Source organism: Carcharodon carcharias, chromosome 21, assembly GCF_017639515.1.
Source record: "Carcharodon carcharias isolate sCarCar2 chromosome 21, sCarCar2.pri, whole genome shotgun sequence".
Taxonomy (NCBI): Eukaryota; Metazoa; Chordata; class Chondrichthyes; order Lamniformes; family Lamnidae; genus Carcharodon; species Carcharodon carcharias.
The window spans coordinates 965,504-988,734 of NC_054487.1; the positions used below are offsets into that span (position 1 = coordinate 965,504).

The 23,231-nt window shown below is 43.2% G+C and overlaps 4 non-coding genes across 4 annotated transcripts; 2 read left to right on the forward strand and 2 right to left on the reverse strand.

Moving 5' to 3' along the window:
• Nucleotides 1-433: 433 nt before the first annotated feature.
• On the forward strand, nt 434-505 carry trnae-uuc. The gene has a single exon. It is a non-coding gene; the product is annotated as a tRNA-Glu (tRNA).
• Nucleotides 506-6,309: 5,804 nt separating this feature from the next.
• trnav-uac lies at nt 6,310-6,382 on the reverse strand. The gene has a single exon. It is a non-coding gene; the product is annotated as a tRNA-Val (tRNA).
• Nucleotides 6,383-14,130: 7,748 nt separating this feature from the next.
• trnan-guu lies at nt 14,131-14,205 on the forward strand. Its single transcript has one exon. It is a non-coding gene; the product is annotated as a tRNA-Asn (tRNA).
• A 6,979-nt stretch (nt 14,206-21,184) lies between these two features.
• On the reverse strand, nt 21,185-21,257 carry trnak-uuu. Its single transcript has one exon. It is a non-coding gene; the product is annotated as a tRNA-Lys (tRNA).
• Nucleotides 21,258-23,231: the final 1,974 nt, after the last annotated feature.

Here is a 23,231-nt window from a genome sequence, read left to right on the forward strand (position 1 = left end):
GCTAACAACATTGGTACTTCTCATTGGCTAAATAAGTCTCTTGTGTTCAACCTAAACAGACCAATTAGTCGGAGAAAATCCTCTCTGGTGAAAAGATCGGGAATGAAAAAAAAAGTCGAAAGTAGCCTCTAAATGTCAAACCTTTTTGGTACTTTCCCTGATGTCTCATGACTGGGGATCGGCGCTTCCATTGGCCCACAGCGAATAGGGTGGAGGGTTTGGAAATTGAAAGTTACGCATGTGCAGCTTGTGGGACTATTTCACCTCACTGTCAATTTCATGTTCCAGCTCACAGAAACTGTTGTTTTCATTGACTGAAGAATTCGTTTGTGTTAAACCTAAACAGGCAGTTTTGAGGTGAAAGAGATCTGAACTGAAAAACAATACGCAAAAGCAGCGTAGATAAGCCAAATCGAAAAGCATTTTGTTAGATTCCTTGGTGGTCTAGTGGTTAGGATTCGGCGCTTTCACCGCCGCGCCCCGGGTTCGATTCCCGGTCAGGGAATTAATATTCGTTGAGTATGATCACTTTCTATTTGCAAACAGCTCCACCCAGCGTTAAAGTTTCGCCTCACAGCAAGAAATGTCACACTTCGAACAAGTCGAGAACAAACAGAAGGGTAGAAGGGCTGGTTGCAAGGCGAAACATGGGTGGGAGAAGGACGAATGTTACTGTCTCCCATTTGCATCGGCACAGATATCACTTATGATCAATCAATTCCGCTTTGGAAGCGGCGCGCCGGGCCCAATGGGCTCTTTCTATGCTGTAATTTTCTATAATGTTGTTTCTCAACACCGCCAACACTGCCACTTTATAACCCACTCGAGCGAAATGCGCTTTCTTGCCTTGTATTCGGCTCGTCGAAACCAAAACACGGAGCAAATTCTCCGAGTTTTCTTGTCATTTCCAGCACGAGATTAGTCACGAGACTAAATGAGCGACACATTAATGGTGCCAATCCTTCACTGGAGCTCACCGTGTCCAAAGAGCACTGTTATCATCAGCCTGTTAGACACCTTCCTGCAGTACATCTGCTGAACAATATAAGCTTATCACAGCTCTGCTTTCTTCACACTGAAATCCGGTATAAAAATGTGAACAATTTCAAAGCTGATTAACGTAGACAAGACTGGGAGGAGAGTGTGACTGTGGATAATCGGCACTGTGTACATTCCTGTAATCAGTAATTGGGAGAATCAGGAAGATGAGATCCTGGTGTCTTTTTACGCTTCGGTCTGCAAACCTATCTTATTGTGTCTTACATTCCCACGTACTGACTGTGTCTGCATCAAGCAGCTAATTGACCTGGGAGCTGTGAGGGCAGAGGGAGCTGGAGGCGAGACAGGGACAGAAGCAGAAAGAAACGCGACATGAAAGTGTTTTGAATTTGATGTCTGTCAGTTGGTGCCAGTGGTGAATATCTGCCTTGCCGGTGCCACTGAATGAGGTTGTGTTTTTTTTTGTTTTAGAGCAGCAAGATTGCAAATGACAACAGCCCCCAGCATGGGGCTCCAACACATGACCCTGAAATTAAGCGTTTTATATTCTATTGACTGAGGTAGCCGGGAATGAGGGAAGGAATCCTTCATATCCCAACACATATGGCGACAGACGTTTTTTTTTTCACCTGGAACCTCAGCTTGTTTTGAATCTTAGAGTGGAGAAGGGAATCGACCTACAAAAGCCCCAAGGTTGCAATGCATTCCTCTCAATCATCAATAACATCATTCCCATCTTCCGTTTCTTAGTTGCACCTCCTTCCAAAAATTTCAAACCCTCTCTTTCATTTTTCATTCTGATATTTTTTCTCTAACATTTTAACATGAAGTTGCATAACTAATTTAAATAAAGTTAATGATGGTAAAAATGTGTTCACCCCTCGGGGAACTGACTCACATTGACATACACAGAGGAACACACACAAACATATGCACCGAGAGTGACAGAGGGAAAGGGTTTGTCTCTAAGGAGAGGCAAATATCCAGAAAGCAAGCATGAAGCCAAGTTTTATTCCAGTTCCAAGTTTCGTGAGTGTTTTCGTGAATGAACAGTAATAGAAAACCCCCCAGGTGTTTGGATGGATTTTATCCAATTTAACCTATACTTAACTCTGTAGACACACTTTAAACCAGGAATAATGAGAAGTGAGGAATTCCAATGGACTTGGGCTCCATCACCTAAACCAATCGGCCACGACAACTGGCTCTGTGCACAGGTTAATGTTGATGGTATAAAATCATAAATATCTGCAGCAGAGGAAGATGACATTCAGCTCATTTTGACAATGCTGACTGATGGCAAAAGGAATTCAGCTAATTTGAAAATCCCGCATTTTCTCCACTGCAATTTAAATTTATATTGTCTCTCCTCGCTCTTCCTGTTAAAATGAAGCATGACAGACATCTATTTTGACAGTGAGCTGGCACCTTTTACATGTTTCGTGTTTGTAGTTGTATGTTAAGTAAATGTAATATCTCTCAGTCACATTACATTTCCTATTCACCATTTCACAGGATAAAGCCTCAGCAAAATGAGAAAATCTTTCAGCTGGCAGCGGGTGATTGGAGAGTTGGGCGCCGGAATATTGCTACTTTTCTGCTTTTCCCTGTCTCACTCACTGTGAAGCTGAGAAAGAGAGAATCATTGACGGGTTTGTTTGACTCCAATAATTTCACACGTGTCTAATGAGTTAGGTGTAATTACCTAGTTGTTTATTGTTTTTATTGTGTTTGAAATGAACATTCAAAACAAAAACATTGGTGTGGCAAGACACTGGTTAAGGGTAAAGTTTGCAGGATATTTCCTTGCAGCTCAAGTAGCCAATGAGAGCCCGGAACTGTGTGACAATGAAAGCTGGTAGGGAGAAAAAAGTGAAATCTTGGTCGCTGGGTGGTTTTGAAACACCAACCGTTTGGTTAACGGTCGAACGTGCTAAACAAATGCACCACCGAGACTGACGTAAGGCTGATTTGCCAGCTTTTCTAAACCAAGGTGTCAGCGAGTTTAAGCTTCAGATTGCTGCTACCGGGATGACAATTGTTCTCTTCATTTTTACTCTTCCAAAATAAAGGGAGGGACATTCATTGTGGATACATGGAAACAGGCTGATTCCACCCACTGCAGACACATCCATGTCACCAGGAATCAGCTCTCCAACAACCGGTGCCGTCTCCCTTCGAGCCTTTCGGTGGCTTGATTGTTACCAAGTATTCTGATTGTCCTGAAGCCGATCTTAGGTGTGAATTCCTGATGTGCAGTAACGAGAATCATTTCAATCTCTCAGGTCAGATAACTTCACTGACAACATCAAAGTTAATGTTCCAGCGTCTTAAAGAAGGGAAAGGTACCTTGTATGTCTCTGGTCAGTCGAACAGATCACCCTTCATTCTATCCTGATTCTGGTTCCCAAAGAGTTTCGAAAGATTCACAAAGCTGGACACTGGGTTTTCTGTTTTGGTTCTTTCTCCATTTTCCCAGCTGCCAACTGACAATATTTTCCAAATATTGAGGAGAGACAGCAAAGTGGCCTCGAGACCACAATCAGATCAGCCATGATCTTACTGAATGGCAGAGCGGGGTCAAAGGGCTGAATGGCCTCCTCCTGATCCTCATTCCTCTCTTTCCTGTGACACAGCCCGGATCAACTCCTGACTTTAGCAAACTGCCTTCGGAATTAATGATTAGTTAAATGAAATAAAAACCATCCGACTATTTCTGTGTTTCTTATTTCCGTTCACCTGCAAACATTCACTAAATTTGCAGTCTGAAATGGAACAATAATTGGCCAAGTTGGTGACATCCTTGTTTTCTGGGTGTTTGTCACTCTCGGTGTAAAGGTCTGTGTGTGTCAATGTGCTTCAGTTCCCCGAGGGGTTGAACACATTTTTCACCATCACAAACTTTAGTCATATTAGTTGTGCAGTTTAATACTAAAGTGTTACAGAGAAAATATCAAGATGAAAGATTGAAGAGGAGTTTGCAATGTTTGGAAGGAGGTGCAGCTAAGAAGTGGAAGGTATGATTGATGTTATTGATGAATGAGAGGAATGTATTGCAAACTTGGGGCTTTCGGAGGTCGATCACCTTTGAAATTCAGAACAAGCTGAGGCTCGAGGTCGAAAACAGCCATGATCTCCATGGATGTTGGGATGTGGAATACTTCGCTCTTCTTACATGCCTGGCGAGTTCAGTCGACGGCGTCTGAGGCTCTAAATGCCAGGTCTGTTCGGTTTGCGACCTGTGCTCAGCTGAAAAGCAGTGGTGCATGGGAAAATGTAGAGGTGATAGGGGAGATTTTATTGTTTGCACTGACACAAATATCTCCCAGATCTGTTTCCATACCTCGTGCCAAATGAGAAGGAAATTTCCCACTGGATTTACTCAGTTCCATGACCTTAAAGGAGCTGAACACAAGGGAAGTGTGTGTATTTTGCTGGAAAGGGTTGTAAGATGATGGAATGACTGTGAAGCAGCAGCAGTGAGGATGGAAATGAAACAATTATAGAAGGTTACAGCGCAGAAAGAGGCCATTCGGCCCGGCGTGCTGCTTTGAAAGAGCAGTTGTGATTGGTTGATCAGTGATATTTGTCCCAGTTTGAACAGCAGGAAGAAAAATCTGTCCCATTCCTACCCACATTTTACACCATCATCCCTTTAGTCTGTTCTCTTCTCATGCCTTGTAACTTATCACAGTCCTTCCCTTCTGTCCTTTCACTCCCGAAATTCCCTTTTTAAACCTTGCTGCTTTCATGGGTGATCCCCAGGTCTCGATTCCTCCGGTAGTGTCACCGCTCAAACCGAATCTTTCTCCATCCAACTTTGTTAATATCACAGCGCTAGTTTCTGAGTGAAACTGCTCTCTGCGACATTGAAATTCAGAGTATTTAATTCTGAACATTTGGTGCTTTCACCACCGCAGCCTAGGTTTAATTCCCGTGCAGAAAAATCCTTTCCCTTCCAGTTGTGTGAACTATCGCAATGAACAGGAATTCCTTATTGAATGAAATCAGGTCTGGCAGCGTCTGTGGAGTGAGAAACAGAGTTAATCTTCCAGCTGGATGATCTTTCATCAGAGCTGGAAAAGTCAGAGATGTAACAGGTGGAAAACAAATCCGGAGTCGGAGAGAGGGGAGTGAAAGGACAAAAGGGAAGGACTGTGATAGGTTACAAGGCACGAGAGAGAAACTGACTAAAGGGATGATGGTGCAAAATATGGATGGGAATGGGACAGATTTTTCTTCCTGCTGTTCAAACGGACAAATATCACTGATCAACCAATCAGAACTGCTTTTTCAAAGCAGCACGCCGGGCCGAATGGCCTCTTTCTGCGCTGTAATTTTCTATAATGTTTTCATTTCCATCCTCACTGCTGCTGCCTTCACAGTCATTCCATCATCTTACAACCCTTTCCAGCAAAATCCACACTCTTCCCTTGTGTTCTGCTCCTTTAAAATCATGGAAATGAGTAAATTCAGTGGGAAATTTCCTTCTCATTTGGCAGGAGATTTGGAAACAGATCTGGGAGATATTTGTGTCAGTGCAAACAATAAAATCTCCCCTATCACCTCTACAGTTTTCCCATGCACCAGCTATCTCTATGGTCACTGCTTTTCAGCCTATCACAGCCCTTCTCTGATTTCCTACCTTCACCTCTGTATTTGTTCGTGACCTGTTGCACGGGTGACATTTCCGGCTCTGATGCAAAACTCCAGCTCTCACTCCACTGATTCAGGCGGAGCTGATATGCGTTTTCCGTTTTCAATCAGGAAGTAATGCATATTTATATTAATTATTCGCATGACATTTATAAGCGCCCAATCCTAACCACTAGACCCCCAGGCTTGCAAATTCACAGCCCGGCTTATCCATGCTACCTGTGCATTTTATTTTCATTTCACATCTCTTTCACCAGAGGCACCTTTCTCCTACAAAATGACACGTTTATGTGGAACACAAACGACTTCTTCAGCCAATGACAACAGTGATTGCTGTTAGCTGGAGCAGCATTCATTGTCACACAGTCCCGCGTTGTCATTGGGTCCTTAAGTGACAAAAAAGGGCAGAAATCGCCAACTCTCCTGTTACCCGGCGAGTTCCAACAGATTTGTTTTTTATTCAATATTCATTTTGAATATTTTCCACTCACCCGCTGCCAGTTGAAGGATATCCTCACTTTGCTGAGTGTTCCACTTGTGAAAAGACGAAGAGTAAGTGCAATCCAGCTGTGAGATTCTGCATTCAGCTAACATTCAACAACAAGCAGGAGCGAAGCAACCTTCCCTCTCCCCTAATTGAACAAGTTTCAATAATGTTTCTGCCCGGTTTTGAACCAGGGACCTTTCGTGTGTAAGGCGAATGTGATTACCACTACACTACAGAAACTTCACACACAATGAGTCTAGTGCACCTGACTAAAATGCAGTTCCGCAGCAGCACTTTCGGTCCATGTTTTGAAGAAATGGAATTCGGCTGTTCTCAGTAGGAATGCTGGTGCAAACTGATCAACACTGTCATCATCAAATGGCACAGCGTGTTGGAGAATCATTAGATCATCGCAGCTTCTTTTTTAAAGAGCAATCAATTAGTCTCAATATTCCTCTCTCTTTCCATAAGCCTCAATTTCTCTATTTCAACTAACTGTCTAATTCACTGTTGAAGAAGGAGTTTCTGCAGAATCCATGCACAGTTTCCCTGACCCAGTGACATGGAGATTTGGACTTGGGTTCCTTCCAGTCCCTCGAGGAGTTGATCCTCATCCCAGCGCTGCCGCAGTTTAAGTCACATTCCCACTTTGGGCACTTTAGTAATTCCCTTTCGAGAACAGGAGGGGGCTCTAGTTTAATATAGGGCGGGTTGTGGTCCTTAATTTTGTTTGGAAAAGCACGGAGAGGCAATAGAAATATAAATTGTTGTGGGGGTAAAGGCGGGTGTGTGGAATCGGTAGAGCTGCTCTTCCAGAGAGCCAGCACAGACACGACCGGGCCGATTGACTTATTTTGCAGCCATCTCTGATTTGATAAGAACACATTTGAGCTCGCGAGCAGCTGTTAGACGAGCTGAATATTTAAGGTGACGGATTTGAAATCCATTGGAGTCTCCCCCTGAAGGTTTGAATCCTGCTGACTGCAGTTCACATTCTTCCTCATTTCAACCAGGTGCCGCCAACCTCATCCCTGTGGCTCCTGTGAAACTGACAAGGCGACACACGGCAGAAATTCATCACTGAAAGTAACTGACACACATCAAATTCTGCCGCTTTCATGTCGCATCTTTTAACTTCCTGTTCTCCCTCTCAGACATTTCTAGGTCTATCAAATATCACCCACCTGGGACTTAGCATCTACCTCAGTCTATTGAATATGGTCGACTTTCCCGTGCTTTCTTGATAGCTGGTGGCTCCATAGCTCAGTGGTTGGAACACTGCCCTCCCTAAACCAAGGGCTGTAAGTTCAACCTTCACTAGAGCCTATCATTAACCTTTAGCTGAGAATACGAAGTTATGTGGAAAGCTGAAAAACTGCAGAACAATATATAAGAAGAAAAAGCAAAGTACTGCGGTGAAGCATTTTGCCTTTAAGTTAAAGTACTGTGGATGCTGGAAATCTGAAGTACAAACTCAGCATCTGGAAGCATCTGTGGAGAGAGAAACAGAGTCAACGTCTCGTGTCCGTGTGATCTTCAGAGCTAAAGAGAAGCAGAAATGTTCACTGTTTTTATTCTGTTTACGAGGGGGTGGGGTGGAGCAGGTGGGCAAGTCAGGAGGAATTGACAAAGGTATTATGGCCACAAGACAAAGGGAGTGTTAATGGTAGCGGTAAGGGCTAAAAATGGTGCTGATAGTTGCATAAAGGTAAGAAAGCAGAATGTGTGAATAGCAGAACAAGGATCAGCACTCTGTGAAAGAACAACATAGAGCAATGACAGATGGCCCTTTAGGGGCCTCTCTCCTCACCTTCCAAGGGCCCAAACATTCCTTTCAGGTGAAGCAGCGATTCATTCGCACCTCCAATTTGGTCCATTGCATTCACTGCTCCCAATGCGGTCTCTCCTACATTGGAGAGACCAAACACAGACTGGCCAACCGCTTTGTGGAACATCTTCAGTCGGTCTGCAAGCATGACCCAGACCTCCCTGTCATTTGCCATTTCAACACTCCACCCCGCTCTTATGCCCATATGTCTATCATTGGCTTGCTGCATTGTTCCAGTAAAGCTCAATGCAAAATGGAGGAACAACAACTCATCTTCTGATTAGGCACTTTACAGCCTTCCACACTTAACATTGAGTTCAATAGCTTCAGATCACGAACTCTCTCCTCCATTTTCACCCTTTTCAAAATCTCTTTATAAAAAAGTATTTTATTAACATATTTTTCATTCATTTATTCATTATTTCACCCCTTTATTATCCCCTTTTCTATCTTTTTCCCCAAACTATCTCCCCCCTCCCACATCCCACCCCCAAAAGGGCCATCTGTTACTCATTCCATGTTGTTTTTAAACAGAGCACTGATCCTTGTTCTGCTATTCACACATCCTGCTTTCTTACCTTTATACCACTATCAGCACCTTCTTCAGCCCTTACCACTACCATTAACATCGCCTTTGTCTTGTGTCCAGGGCACCTTTGTCAGTCCCTCCTTAGCCCCCACGTATCGCTGACCTTCTATCCAGAATCACCGGCTCTATCGGTCCCGCCCCTCCCCCTCCCCACCTCACTTAAACAGTGTAAATTCCATCACTTTCTACTTCCCTTCATCTCTGAAGAAGAGTCATACGGACTCGAAACGTGAACAGTGTTTCCCTCACCACCAAGTCTGTGATAAAACTCAAAACTGTTCAGTTTTTCCAGGACTTTCTGTTTTTATAATATATAAGAAGTGATTGGACAACAAGATGTAAGATGGAGAAAAATGTGGCAAAGACTGAAGCAACTCAGTTAGTCATAGTAAATTTTCAAAAGCAACAAAGCAGAACACGTTTGAAAAGGTGAGAAAGATGTGCTGATGTTCAAAGAGACTCGGCTGCACTTGTGCAAAGAACGTGGAAAGTTACATCAGTCCCTACAGCACAATTGATCAGCGTGTTTGACTAACTGAAAGTTTGGCGGTTCTCAGGGATGAAGGTTCCAATGTTTTTTCCTCCCATCAGCATTCATTGTCCCACAGATTTGGGTTGTCAACGGCGGCAAGAAATTTTTCCACAAATGTTTCCAGTTCTACTTCTCTGCAGTGGGTTTTGAACCAGAGAATCTTCCCCATGTAAAGTAAATGTGATAATCACTGGACTACAAAAACTACACGCAGCACTTTGCAGAACGACCTAGAATATTAAACTGTGCTGTCTTATTGCAGTTCCGAACCTTTTTTATAGAAGTACAATTCGGCTGAGAAGCTTAGCCCTGCGGCAGAGAAATTGATCGAACATTAGAATCATCAGATGACACAGCACATCAGCAGCTCATTCAACACTTCCCGCATGTGCGAACAATCTTGAAGCAAATCCGTCCCCATCTTTCTCTCTTTTTTCAGAGCCATGTATTTTTCAGAATATTACTCAAAACCTGGAGAAGTATAAATGTCACATGGTTTTGAAATGTTGCATCCAGTTACCATTTAACAACAAACGGGAACGATGCAACCTTTCCTCACACTTAATTCTGTTAATGCTTCCAAATCATTTGGAGCAGGGAAACTTTCCGTGTGTGAGAGACCATGATCCCTATTACCCTACACAAACCCTGCAATGTGAAGAGCCTAATTTAACACACAGAAGTCAGAGAGCCGGGAAGGTTTCAGATTAGAAAGATGTAACTAATGGAGTGCCATAAGGATCAGTCCCAGGGACTCAATTATTTACTATCTATACTAATGACATGGAGGAGGGAGCAGAGTGTAATGTATCCAAATTTTCTGATGATACAAAAATAGGTGGGAGGTCAGGTTGTGATGAGGACTTGAAGAATCTTCAAGGAGATATAGATAAGTTACGTCAGTGGGCAAAAGTTGGCAGATGGAGTTTAATGTAGGAAAGTTTAAGATCATACACATTGCTAGGAAGAATTGAAAGGCAGAATATTATTTAACTGGAGGGAGACTCCAAAAAAGTGCAGCACAGAGGGATCTGGGTGTTCCTATGCATGAAACAAAAAAAAACTTGGCATGCAGATGCAGCAAGTAATTAAGAAGTCAAATGGAATTTTGGCCCGTTTTGCTCGTGGTTGGAGTTTAAAAATCGGGAAGTCTTGTTACAGCTCTACAGGGTGTTGGTGAGGCCGCACCTGGAGTTCTGTGTACAGTTTTGGTCCCCATATTTACGGAAGCATTTATTGGCATTACAGGCAGAAGGGGTTGACTAATCAAGAACTGTGAAGCAAGTGAAGACTTTATTCATTAGAGATTAGAATACTGAGGGGTGATCTTATTGAAACGTGAAAGATGCTGAGGCAGTTGACAGGATAGATGTTGAGAAGATGTTTCCACTAATGGGGGACCCTCCAACTTGGGGACATAGCTACAGAATCAAGGGGGTACTCATTAAAAACTGAGATGCGAAGGAAATTCTTCTCCCAGAGGGTAGTGCATGTTTGGAATTCTCTACCCAAGAGCATTGTGGAGGGTAGCTCACTGAGAGTATTTAAAGAGGAGGTAGATAGATTATTGAAATATCGGGGATTGAAGGCTATGAAGAGCTGGCAGGAAAGAGGAGTTGAGGCCTGGGCAGAGTAGCTATGGCCTTATTGAGTAGTGGGGCAGGCTTGACGGGCCGAATGGCCGACTCCTGCTCCTATTTCTAATGTTCTTATGTTCTTATGAAACGTGTCTCTGGTGAGGCAAAAATAAAAGGCACAGGTAGCATAGATAAGGCACGTTGTGAGGCTTGTGAGCAGCTTTCTTGGTGGTCTAGTGGTCAGGATTCCCCGCTTTCACTGCTGTGGTCCAGGTTTGATTCCTAGTCAGGGAATGGAGATTTACTGACCTCGTGCAAACTGTTAAAATGAGTCTGAGTTGTTTCTTGATGAAAAACTGAAGACGCTCATCTCTGCCAGAATCAGTGGAGTGAGAGCTGGAGTTCTGCCTCAGAGCTGGAAATGTCACCCGTGCAACAGGTCGAGAACAAATATAGTGGTGAAGATAGGGAATGTGAGAATGTCCATGATAGTTTGCAAAACCCTGACCAGAGAGATGCTTGTGCAAGGCAAAATATAGCGGGAATAAGGAAGGCTTTACTGTTTACACCGACAAAAATACCTCCCAGATCTTGATCCAAATCTCGTGCTAAATGAGAAGAAAACTCGCTGAATCTTCCCCTTTTTAGCTGCACCTCCTTCCAAACATTGCAAATTCCTCTTGCATCTTCCATCCTGATATTTTTCTCTGTGAAATTTGAAACTAATGTGAATAAAGTTTCTGAAGGTAAACATATGTTAATCCCCGTGGATAACTGAACCACATTGTTACACACAGAGGGACACAGACAGACATATACACCGAGAGTAACAGAGGGCAAGGGATTGTCTCTAAGGAGAGACAAACACCCAGAAATGAAGCCTGACACCAACCAGGTTCTGTCTTTGTTCCATTTCTCGCTGCAACTTTTGTGAATGCTTGCACACAAATAGAAATTAGAGATCGCTGTTGGCTTTAGATAGTTTTTATTCAACTTATTTAGACAATTAATTGTGCAGGTACACTGTAAAATTCAGGAATGATAAGAAGCTTAATTGGCAGAATTCCAGCTGACCTGTGGAGATCCCAATGCATTTAAAACCCATCACCTGAAACACTCAGTCACGAATCCAAGCCCCTGATTTGCATTAATGACATTTGTATAAAAACATTGGCGGCTACATCAGACGGTCATTCAGCATGTCGTTCACATACCGACTCTGTGCCAGAGCAGCTCAGTGACTGTAATTCCACACACCGCCTTTTTACTACAGCAACTCATATTTATATCGTCTCTCATCATTCCTCCTATTAAAGTAAAACAACACACGCAACGCTGGATTTAATGTGAGTTGGTATCTGTTGGTTCAAATTGGACAGCTGCAAATCCTAAAAGTCAGATATCTTAAACAGTTAACAGCAGTGGGATTCGAACCCACGCCTCCGTAGGAGCTGGAGATTTAATCCAGAGGATTAGACCGCTGGTATTGCCAATGAAGCAAAACAGAAGCAAAGGAGCAGGAATAGGTCATTGGGAAACTCGAACGAGCTCCGCCAGTTAATCAGATCATCCTGCACTTTGTAACATACAAAAATCATCTCTACTGCTAACTTCCTTTTTCAATGTTTCATTATTTCGATGTTTCAAATTATGTTTCTTTTTTCCTGTGTGACTGTGCGTGAAATGTTGGTTAAAATATTGGTAAAAAGTAATGAAATTGTAAATATTGACTGAGAAAAATGAGGAGATGATTGGTCAGGATAAACATTTTTTAATAATTCGATTTGACATCAACTATTTTTAAAATTTTGAAAACTGTTAAAAGTGTCAAAAGCCAACTCTTCATGTCATTGGGTCAGGGAAACTTTGCTAATTTTCAGACACTGAGCATGGGCACTGCAGAGGTTCATGCAACTCTTTCAGTATTGTTTCTCGTAACTCAGAGTTTCCAATAGGGAATTGGACAAAGACTTGAAGGGAGAAAAAAAGGTTCTGGAAAGAGGCAAAGAAATTCAGATTAACTAGAAATCACTTTGTACAAAACTGACAGAGATATGATATTCCGAAGGACCTTTTACTGTGTTGTGCCATTTGATGATGACATTGTTGATCAGTCTGTCTCCAGCATTCCTAATGAGAACAGCCGAATTCCATTTCTTCAAAACAAAGACCCAAAGTGCTGCTGCATGACGTCACCGCTTTACATTTTAGTGAAGCCCATTGGGCCTTTGTGCTGTTTCCTGTTCCTGTGGTGCAGCGATTTTCATGCTTGTCTAACACGTGTAACGGTCTCTGGTTCAAAACTGGGCAGAGCCATTTTCAAAATCTGTGGGTTCACGTTGCAGCCACGTGACCTGGTCAGTGTTTATCCTTCAGCCAACCGCTTATGGTCTGCTCATTGTGACGTCCCTGGTTTTGGCTGTTTCCTGAGCGGTGATTGGTTGCCGTGTTCCCTGCATTACATCAATGGCTCCACTTCAATAAACGCAAAATACTGCAGAAATCTGGAAAGGGAAACAGAAAATGCCGGAAAAACTCAACAGGTCTGACAGCATCTGTGGCGAGAGAAACCTGCTGAGTTTTCCAACATTTTCTGTTTTTATTTCAAAAAGGTACTTAATTGGCTGGAAAGTGGTTTGAGACATCCACTGGTCGGGAATAGCGCTATTAAAATGCAAGTCTGTCCTTCTTTAATTATCTTAACTCCCAGTCCTCTGGTTACTGACCCCTGTCAGTGGAAACAGTCCCTCCCTATCTGCTCTATCAAACCGCCTCGTCCCTGTTGTCCCCAACCCCGTCATTTTGAACAGCTCCATGAAATCTCCGTTGAACCTTCTTTGCTCCATAGAGGACAATCCCGGTCTCCATAAACTGTCCATAAAACCTAATTTCCTCATCTCTGGACATGATGCAAGGCGGAGGATTGAGACGAGATTTTGGAAAATATTGTCAGTTGGCAGGTGGGAAAATGGAGAAGGAACCAAACCAGAAAACCTAATCGCCATCTTTCTGAATCTTTAAAAACTCTGGGAACCGGAATCAGGGGAGAATGAAGGGTGAACTGTCCGACTGACCAGAGACAGTCAAGGCACCTTTCCCTTCTTTAAGACGTTGGAACATTGACTCTGATGTTATCAGTGAAATTTACTGATCTGAGACTTTGAAAGGATTCTCGTTACTGCACATCAGGAATTCAAACCTAATATCGGCTTCAGGACAATCAGAATACTTGGTAACAGTCAAGGCACCGAAAGGCTCGAAGGGAGACGGCTCCGCTTGTAGGAGAGCTAGTTCCCGGTAATGGATGTGTCTGCAGTGGGTAGGATCAGACGGTTTCCATATATCCACAATGAATGTCCCAACCTTTATTTTGGAAGAGTAAAACTGATAGAGAGCACTTGTCATTCCGTTCGCTGCAATCTGAAGCTTTAACTCGCTGACACGGTAACAATGATTGTGATGGTCTCTGTGGCGCAATCGGTTAGTGCTTTTGGCTGTTAACCTGAAAGGTTGGTGGTTCGAGACCACCCAGGGACGAAGCTGTTGCTGTTTTCACACCATAACCCTTTATTATCACACAGTTCCTGGTTGTCATTTGGTCCTTGAACTGAATGTCAAGACTCCAGAAAGGGTGCCGGCTCCACTGTTATCCAGTGAGTTCCCAGTTAGGCGGCTATTTATCGAATATTCCTTTCAAATGTAATGGGAAAACAATTAGGCATACCATGTACCGATATCCAACACACTGGAAATCTATGAAGTTATTGGATTCAAACAAACCCATCAATTCTTCACTCTTCCTCATTTCCACAGTGAGTGAGACAGGGAAAAGCAGCAAAGCAGCAATATTCCGGCCCCGCACTCTCCAATCACCCGCTGCCAGCAGAAAGCGGCGACTGCAGCTTCAGTCAGCGGGTTACTGCCCATCCCTGGAACACAAGATACTCCAACCCGGGCCAATCCTCCCAATACACCGAGCACAGGCTCAGGAAAAGGCAGGTAGATTATATCCTGGTCACTAAACCTCCGAGCAGCATTTGCAGAATTCCCGAGTGAGTGAGTTACAAATAAAAGTCACGTCAACTTTCTAATCTTTTCAATGCAAAATTCCTTCATTTATTGAAAAGCTGACTGTTGTGAATCTGAAAATGAGCACCATGGGATTTGAGTTACCGAGTGATTTGTTTTCCATTGTTTGTCCATCAGTTTGCAACTCAATTTGTGTTGGATGTTGATGCCAATAATTTCAAAATGAGGACACAAAGCAGGTAAGTATTAAATGCAGGAGAAAATCCTGAGGAAAATGGAACACAGTATTTGGAAGGAGGTGCAGCTAAGAAGTGGAAGATGTGAATGATGAGATTGATGATTGAGAGGAATGCATTGCAACTTTGGGGCATTTGTCGGCCGATTGCGTTCCACTTTAAAATTCCGACCAAGCTGAGGTATCAGGTGGAAAGCAACAAAACCATCCATGTATGTTGGGATACGAAACAGCTTCACACATTCCCGGCTAGCTTAGTCGGTAGAACATGTGACCCTTAATCTCGGGTTCGAGCCCCAAGCTGGGTGCTGTTTAAAAATCTGAATAACCGTCGTACGGACTAGGAACATTGACCCTGTTTCTGCTTCCAGCTGCTGAACTTTTCCAGCATTTTCTGTTTTTGTTTCAGGTTTCCATCATTTGCAGTAATTTGCTTTTATCTTTTTACTTTTACATCTTACTGCTTAAAAAAACACCAACTAATCACTGCGGCTCCTGTGAAACTTACAAGACAGACATTCACCACTGAAAACAACTGACACACATCAAATTGAAAGTAATTTCATTTCGCATGTCTTTCTGCTTCTGTCCCTGCCTCGCCTCCAGCTCCCTCTGCCCGTCCAGCTCCCATGTCAATGAGCTACTTGATGCAGTCACCGTCTGTTCGTGGGAATGGGTAAAACTCGTGGGTAAAGAGACACCTGGATCTCATTTTCCTGATTCTCCCAGATACTGATTACATGAAGGTGCACAGTGCCGATTATCCACAGTCACTCTCCTCCTAGTTGTTCAGCTTTGAAATTGATTTTCATATTGGATTTCAATGTGCAGAAAGCAGAGCTGTGATAAGCTTATATTTGTTCAGCGGATGTACTGCAAGAAGGTGCATAACAGGCTGATGATAAGTACTCTTTGGACGCAGTGAGCTCCAGTGAAGGATTGGCAACATTAATGTGTCGCTCATTTAGTCTCGTGACTCATGTCGTGCTGGAAATGATAAAACTCACTGAATTTGCTCCGTGGTTTGGTTTCAAAAGAGGCGAATACAAGGTAAGAAAGTGCATCTCGCTCGAGTGGGTGACAAAATGGCAGAATGACCCGTGCTGTTGGGAAACATAAAATTATAGAAAGTCACAGCACAGAAAGTGGCCATTCGGCCGGGCGTGCTGCTTTCAAAGAGCAGTAGCGATTGGTTGATCCATCAGGAGTGACATTTGTGCCAATGCAAACAGTAGGCAGCAAAACTAGTACTGCTCCCACCCTTAATTTGCCTCATACCAACATTTCTATTGTCGGTGCCTTGCAAACAGCCCTTCTCCCTTCCCTGATACTCACGAGAGTGATGTTTTTCAGATCTGAGGCGCAACTTAAACGCTCACCCCTCTGATTATGGTGGAGTTTTTAAACGTTTTTAATTAACGTGTACAACACTCATTTCAATGAATACAATAAATCGACATTCCCTGACCGGGAATCGAACCCAGGCCACACCGGTGAGAGTGCTGAATCCTAACCGCTAGACGACAAGGGACGCTGTACTAGCATTTTTCGATTCGGCTTATCTACGCTGCTTTTGCCTATTGTTTTTCAGTTCAGATCTCTTTCAGCACAAAATTGCTTGTTTAGGTTCAAGATAAACGACTTCGTCAGCCTATGAAAACAACAGTTGCTGTGAGCTGGAACATGAAACCGACAGTGAGATGAAATAGTCCCACAAGCTGCACATGTGTAACTTTCAATTTCCAAAACCCTCCACCCTGTTCGCTGAGCAGTGATTGGCTGCCGTGTTCCCTGCATGAGAACAATGACTCTCCTTCAGAAAGTACATCAATAAAAGCAAAATACTGGAAATCTCAAATAAAAACATTAAACGCAGGTATAACTCAGCAGGTCTGACAGCGTCTGTGGAAAGCAAAACCTGCTGAGTTTCTCAAGCATTTTCTGTTTTTATTTCAACAAGTGCTTCATTGGCTTGAAAGTGGTTTCAGACATCCGCTGGTCAGGAATGCGCTGTATAAAGGCAAGTCTGTCTTTCCTTCACTATCTTTAAATCCCAATCCTGTGGTTACTGACCCCCGTCAGCGAAAACAGTTTCTCCCTATTTTTACCATTAAGCCGCCCGTACCCACTGCCCCCGCCCACCTCATTTTGAACAGCTCAATGAAATCTCCACTTAAACTTCTTTGCTCTAAAGAGAACAATCCCGGTCTCTATAATCTCTCCACAAAATGGAATTTCCTCATCCCTGGACATGTGATAAAATGCTCCTGGGGAACGCCTTGTGACGTCTCATTAGGAAAAAGCAGCTTTATAAATATAAGTTGTTGTTGTAGTCCATACATAGAAAGAGACAAACTACTCTTTCCTCTTCCATCCTGATATTTTTCACTGTAAAATTGAAATATGAGGTTGCACAACTAATGTGAATACAGTTTGTGCTCGTAAAAATGTGTTCACCTCCTCAGGGAACTGAACTGCATTGACCCACACAGAGAAACTCAGAAATGGACATCGAGAGTGACAGAGGCCGAAGGGGAGAAAAATGCCAGAGCGAAATCACGTCACCAAATTGGCTCCGTTTTGTTTTCCATTTCCGACTGGAGATTTGCAGAAGGCTGACAAATGAACGGAAACAAGAGAACATGGATGTGTTTGGAGCGCTTTTCCTCGATTCAAACGATAATTAGCTCTGTCTGTGCGCGGTTAAAATCCAAATTAATGCAGAACGTAGTCAGAGGATTCGAACCTGCATGAGGAAACCCCAATGGATTTCTAATCTATCGCCTTAACCACTCGGCCACGACTACAGAAGCTGCTTTTTGTCCTTATTATTTGTATGAAATCATGCAATGGTTACAGTGGAGAAAGCAGTCTTTCTGCCCGTCTTGTCACTGCCATTACCTGACCTTTTCCCTGGAATCCTGCAATTTATCCTGTCTCTCCTCGTTCTTCCGACCAAACTGGGAAAGAAAGAGTGAGAATGATCCAACCCGGCCACTTACCACCCCATCAGTCTACTCTCCATCATCAGCAAAGTAATGGAAGGAGTCATCAAGCAGCACTGACTTAGCAATAACCTGCTCACTGATGCCCAGCTTGGGTTCCACAAGGACCACTCAGCTCCTGGTCTCATTACAGCCTTGGCTCAAATATAAACAAAAGAGCTGAACTCCCGAGATGAGGCGAAATCAGCATTTGACCGAGTGTGGCATCAAGGTGCCCGAGCACAACTGGAGTCAATGGGAATCAGGGGGAAACTCTCCGCTTGTTGGAGTCATACCGAGCACAAAGGAAGATGGTTGTGGTTGCTGGAGGTCAGTCATCTTATCTCCAGGACATCACTGCAGGAGTTCCTTAGCGTAGTGTCTTCAGCCCAACCATCTTCAGCAATAAACTTCCATCCATCATAACATCAGAAGTGGCGAGGTTAGCTGATGATTATACTATGTTCAGCACCATACCCGACTCCTCAGATACTGAAGCAGTCCATTTCCAAATGCAGCAAGAGCTGGGCAATATCCAGGCTTGGGCTGACAAGTGACAAGTAACATTCGCACCGCACAAGTGTCAGGCCATGATCATCTCCAACACAAGAGAATCCAACCATCACCTCTTGATGTTCAATGGCATTACTATCACTGAATCCCTCACTATCAACATTCTGGGGGTTCACATTGACCAGGAACTGAACTGGAATAGCCATATAAACACTATAGCTACAAGAGCAGGTCAGAGGTTAGGAATCGTGCAACGTGTAACTCACTTCCTGACTCCCTAAAGCCTGTCTACCATCTACAAGGCACAAGTTAGGAGTGTAATAGAATAGTCCTCACTTGCTTGGATGAGTGCAGCCCCCGCAATATTGAAGAAGCTGGACACTGTCCAGGGCCAAAGCAGTCTACTTGACTGGCACCACCTCCACATCCAGGTTTAGCTGCAAATTACATTGCCTTGAACGTCTGACCAAAGTAAAGCACTGCAAACATCAGACCCTGGAGCAAGGCTGACATATTTGCGCAGGTGAGGAACCAGCTGAAGCTTTCAGTATTGATTTCCTTAACACCGATTTCAAAATGGGAATTGTTCAATGGCTTGAAAGCGAAAAAAACAGGGCTAAGGAGAAAGAGAAGGAAATTGTCATTAATTATAAAGCTCTTTGTACAAAACTGACATAGACACCATGCATGGAAGGTCCTCTTACTGCGCTGTGCCATTTGATGATGACATTGTTGATCAGTCTGTCTCCAGCATTCCTAATGAGAACAGCCGAATTCCATTTCTTCAAAACAAAGACCCAAAGTGCTGCTGCATGACGTCACCGTTTAACATTCCAGACAGCTCCATTGGGATCTTTACAGCGCAGGGTTTATAGAGGCGACTGGGGTCATATTTGCTTCACAGATGATGGAGCCGTGGTTTGATACCTGGCAGGAGCATTTGACAAGCGTGTTTATTTGAGTGAGTGAAAGTTCGATAATTTACGTTTGTTGTAAATATGAACACGACAGTTGGAATCCTGCTGACTAAATTTTTCACCATTTGTGATTTTAACCACATTAATTATCAGTTAATTAGATGGAAACCCATCCAAATACGTCTGTATTTTCATATTTGCATTCATTTGTCAGCATTCAGGAAATTTGCTTTCGGCAATGGGACAAACACTGAGTCAAGTTGGTGACATCTTTGCTTTCTGGGTGTGTGTCTCTCCTTAGGCCTTTGTCACTCTCGGTGTATATCTCTGTGTCTGTTCCTCTGTGATTGTCAATGAGGTTCAGTTTCCTGAGGGGGTGAAAACTTTTTTAACGTCGCAAACTTAATTCACATTAGTTCAGGTTAAAATGTCGATGAGAAATGTATCAGCGTGAAGGTAAAACAGGAGACTGGCCCTTTCTGTATTTATCCTACAACAATAACAACTTGTATATATAAAGCCCCTTTAACCTGTTGAAACGTCACAAGGCATTCCCCGTGAGCATTTTATCACAAAATGTGACACCGAGCCTCATATTCGGTCAGATGACTAAAAGCTCGGTCAAAGGGAGAGGCTTTAAGAATTGTCTTAACAGAGGAAAGTATCGATTTCATGTTCCAGCTCACAGCAATGGTTCTTCTTATTGGTGAAGAAGTCACTTGTGTTCAACCGAACACAAGTCCAGTGACTCGGGATTGGCGCTTCCGTTGGACCGACAGCGAATAGGTTGGAGGGTTTTGGAAATTGAAAGTTGCACATGAGCAGCTTTTGGGACTATTTCACTTCACTGTCCATTTCATGTTCCAGCTCAGAGAAACCGTTGTTTTCATTGGCTCACGAAGCTATTTATCTTGAACCTAAACAGACAGTTTTGTGGCGAAAGAGATCTGAAATGAAAAAAAAAGGCCAAAGCAGCGTAGATAAGGCAAACCGAAAAAACTCTCGTGCAACTTTCTTGGTGGTCTACTGTTGTGTACTCTCACCGCCACAGCCCGTGTTCGATTCCTGGTCTGGAAATGTCTATTTATTGATTTTTTTTTTAAACGATTGTTGATCACTCATTGATTAGAAACGTTTAAAGGCTTCACCATAATCAGAGGAGTGAGGGTTTAAATTTCGCCTCAGATCTGGAAAACATCACACTCGTGAGTGGCAGTGAAGGAAGAGGAGAGGAGAAGGGCTGTTTACAAAGCAAAGTACCTTCTTGCAGTACATCTGCTGAACAATATAAGCTTATCACAGCTCTGCTTTATTCACATTGCAATCCAGTGTGAAAATCAATTTCAAAGCTGAACAACGGGGAGGAGAGTAACGGTCGATAATCGGCACTGGGCACATTCCTGTAATCAGTATCTGGGAGAACCAGGAAGATGAGATCCAGGTGTCTCTTTACCCTAGAGCTTTACCCATTCCCACGAACTGACTGTGTCTGCATCGAGCAGCTCATTGACCTGGGGGCTGGACGGGCAGAGGGAGCTGGAGGCGAGGCAGAGACAGAAGCAGGAAGAAATGCGACAATAAAGTGCTTTCAATTTGATGTGTCAGTTGTTTTCAGTGGTGAATGTCTGGCTTGTAAGTTTCACAGGAGCCGCAGTGATTAGTTGGTATTTTTTTTTAAGCAGCAAATTTTAAAAGTAAAAAGATAAAAGCAAATTACTGCAAATGATGGAAATCTGAAACGAACAGAAAATGTTGGAAAAGCTCAGCAGCTGGAGGGAGAAACAGAGTCAAAGCTTCCAGACCGTACAACTCTTAATCAGATTTTCAAAATGTTACAGTACCCAACGTGGGGCTTGAACCCACGACCCTGAGATTAAAAGTCTCATTCTCTACCGACTGAGCTAGCCAGGAATGTACAAAACTGTCTCGTATCCCAACATATATGGATAAACCTATTGCTTTCCACCTGATACCTCAACTTGGTCGGAAGTTTAAAGTGTGGGACGTAATCAGCCTACAAAAGCCCCAAGGTTGCAATGCATTCCCCTCAATCATCAATAACATCATTCACATCTTCCACTTCTTAGCTGCACCTCCTTCCAAATACTGTGATCCATTTTCCTCAGGATTTTCTCCTGCATTTAATATTTGCCTGCATTTTGTCCTCCTTTTGAAATCAGATTCGCTTCAATATCCAACACAAATTGAATTGCAAACCTGACAGACAAACAATGGAAAACAAGTCACTCGGTAACAAAAATCCCATGGTGCTCATTTTCAGATTCACAACAGTCAGCTTTTCAATAAAATGAAGGAATTTCACAGTGAAAAGAATTAGAAAGTTGGTGTGACTTTTATTTGTGACTCACTCACTCGGGTATTCTGTAAATGCTGCTCGGAGGTTTAGTGATCGGGATATAATCTACCTGTGTTTTCCTGAGCCTGTGCTCGGTGTATTGGGAGGTTTGGCCCGGGTTGGAGTATCTCGTGTCCCAGGGATGGGCAGTAACTGCTGATTGAAGCTGCAGTCGCTGCTTTCTGCTGGCAGCAGGTGATTGGAGAGTGCAGGGGCCGGAATATTGCTGCTTTTCTGCTTTTTCCTGTCTCACACACCATGGAGCTGAGGAAGACTTAGTAATTGATGGGTTCGTTTGATTCCAACAATTTCATGGATTTCTAGTGGGTTACAGAGTGGGTCCAAATCTTTTCTCACTGTATTTGACAGAAAACGTAATTTTAAAAAGAAGCTGTTTTTGTGGGAGCTGACTGGACAGCAAAAGACCTGCCACCGTTTTGGGGATGATATCTTGCAGCCCAAGTATCCAATCACAATCCAGAACTGTGTGGCAATGATTAGTGATGAGGGGAAAAAACAGTAAAAACGTTCACCCCTTGGGTGGTTTTGAATCACTAACCTTTCAGTTCACAGGCAAACATGCTGACCAATTGCGTCACAGACACTTACACAAACCTGACCGAAAAGGTATCCGAACCAGGGTGTCAGTGAGTCTAATCTTCAGATTGCCACTACCCAGATGGCTATCGCATGCTATCAGTTTTATACTTCCAAAAAAAGGGTGAGACATTCATTATGGATTCATGGAAACAGTCTGATCCCACCCACTACAGACACATCCAAGTCACCGGGAATCAGCTCTCCTACAACCGGTGCCATTTCCCTTCGGGCCTTTCATTGTCTTGTCTGTTACCAAGTATTCTGATTGTCCTGAAGCCGATGTTAGGTTTGAATTCCTGATGTGCAGTAACGAGAATCCTTTCAATATCTCAGATCAGTTAATTTCACTGATAACATCAGAATCTATGTTCCAGCGTCTTAAAGAAGGGAAAGGTGCCTTGATTTTCTCCAGTTCACCCTTCATTCTCATTGGATTCCATTCCTCAAAGGGGATTTTCATTTCCCTCTTGAGCTCCCTGACCTCATCTGGCAACATCTTTGGATTGAGAGGCTTAATTAACATTTCAGATGCAGTGCAGTTCTAATTAAAGGCAACAGACCTGAAATGAAAACGATGTCTCTCTCTCCACAGACGCTACCAGATCTGCTGAAAATTCCAACATTTTCTGTTTTTATTTCAGATAGCCAGCATCTGCAATGTTTTTCTTTTCTTTTCCTGATTAGTGAAACATATAAGACCCTGAGTAGTATTTGACAGGGCGGGTTTGGAGAGGATGTTACCTCTTGTGGGGGAATCTAGAACTCGGGATCGCTGTTTAAAAATAAGGGTTCACCCATTTAAAACGGAGATTAGGCGATTTTTTTTCTCTCAGTTGGTCGTGAAACTTATGAACTCTCTTCCTGAAAAGGCTGTGGAAGCAGAGTCGTTAAATATTTTTAAGGCTGAGGTGGATATATTCTTGGCAAGT